General features: G+C 41.6%; 1 protein-coding gene across 1 annotated transcript in view; it reads left to right on the forward strand.

Moving 5' to 3' along the window:
* igsf3 (immunoglobulin superfamily, member 3) overlaps positions 1-1,946 on the forward strand; it is a 78,282-nt gene that overhangs the window by 1,435 nt on the left and 74,901 nt on the right. The gene's annotated exons all lie outside the window — the stretch shown is intronic.

Genomic DNA, 1,946 nt, shown 5'->3' on the forward strand with positions numbered 1-1,946 from the left:
TCTGAGTTAGGTGGAAGTAGACTACTTCGGTTAATTCGTTGCTATAATAACAGATGTGTGTGTGTGTGTGTGTGTGTGTGTGTGTGTGTGTGTGTGTGTGTGTGTGTGTGTGTGTGTGTACGCGGTGAACTAGGTTAATGTGATATTTGGTCTTTAGTTAGAGACTAAGCTTATACAGTCCTGCAGTGTTAAATGGATTGATCATATAGGCAACCAGCTGCTGTCGCCACACACACGTGTATCAATACATCCCCTATAGATGCACATAATATAGACACATCTGGATCTGTGCATAATAGATTCTGATGTCACCCAGTGCCTGCTCTGCTTTACAGTAAGTCATCATCATAAAAACCATTTGTCACTGTATGAGACCTTCCTGCAAATGCAAGTTTAGACACATTGATGACACACACACCACACACACACTGATACAAACATTCATGCAGACATCACTGCTGACACACACATATACATTTCATCCTGCCTGTGAACTGTCCCAAACAAACACCAGATGGCTTTTCTGTTCCTGGACTGGGTGGCCTGTCAGCACTGCTGAGGGGGGGCACAAAGGAGGGGGCGTGCGGGAGTGGGAGTGGAAGTCAGCCTGCTGGAGGCCCCCACTTGGCCAAGAGGATTACCAGCCTGTGCCTTGCTTCTCATCCCCTTTCAGCACATCGTGAGTCACTTTCACTAGGATCAGACCTCTGTGCAGGTTTCCCAATTCGAATGTGAGATGTGTTGGCCTTCACACGGTCACAGTACAGATGAGATATCGGTGGTAAAAAGGGATAAGAGAGGGGTTTTCATGTTGCATAATCATGATTCAATTTGGAAGCCCTTTGAGGTGGCGAAGAAGCTTTTGGGTGCAAGGAGGGAGACAGTAAAATGTAACAACTGTCTGTGTGGCTCTTGTTGAAGTAACAGTGTTTAACATGATACTAATGCTATTATTGCCAACATTATCAGTAATGTGAACCTGACAACTGGGACGTAGTCCAAACCAAAGGCAGAAAATCACCACAACTGAAAAATTATAGACTCAGAGTAAATTATCTGGAACCAGTGTGTTAACAAAAGTGCAAATTCTCTGGCTCTGGCTCTTTAAATTGGAGTCTTTTCAGACTATTCTGATTGTTCTGTAAACAATGTCTGTGGGATTAGACTGCTAGTCAAACAAAAGCATGACATGTCTTTAGGCTTTGGTAACTTGTGATTGGTATTTTTCACTGTTAGCTGACATTATAAACCAATCACCCTCGAGAAGACAGAAAAAAAAATATTGGGGTGGCAATCAACTGGCAAGCAGTCAAGTTCAGTTATTCCAAAATAGAAGTGGTAATTTAAATCAGCATGATGGCATCAGGAACTTTTTTAATTTTTTTTACTTGAATCATTGCTGTTCACAATGATTTCAAATTCTGTACCTGTCCTCCAATTTTAGAGCCATCAGAGCCATGAACTAAATAACTAAATAACGTGTCTGAAGGAAAAATATGCTTATATTTCATATTAGCAGCACTGGTATTGCTATATTGATAATGCATCACTAGCATATGCACTGCCACATACTTTCATATCATTTGTCTATCTGTCATCTACTTGCATACACAAGCAGCTGTGGTAGGTTAGAGGTACTTGTCTGGCGGTGTGTGATCAGCTGTGTGATTCATTCGCAGTGTGTCAGCAGCACATGTTTGAACTTACTTTTTTATGTTTTAGTGTTTGTTTGTGTGTGTGTGTGTGTGTGTGTGTGATAAGGAAGAACATAATAAAGATGGCTGACAGCTGTGATAGATGAAGGCTGTATCAGTCATTATTAAAGACAGAGGTGCCACTTACACATTCTTTTGGCAGGCAAATCTTATATTGGCTTATTTATGCTGCTGAGTTTGCAACCAGGTGTGTGTGTGTGTGTGTGTGTGTGTGTGTGTGTGTGTGTGTGT

This window comes from Haplochromis burtoni, unplaced genomic scaffold (assembly GCF_018398535.1).
Source record: "Haplochromis burtoni strain Fernald_Lab_line unplaced genomic scaffold, NCSU_Asbu1 Contig_48, whole genome shotgun sequence".
Classification (NCBI taxonomy): domain Eukaryota; kingdom Metazoa; phylum Chordata; class Actinopteri; order Cichliformes; family Cichlidae; genus Haplochromis; species Haplochromis burtoni.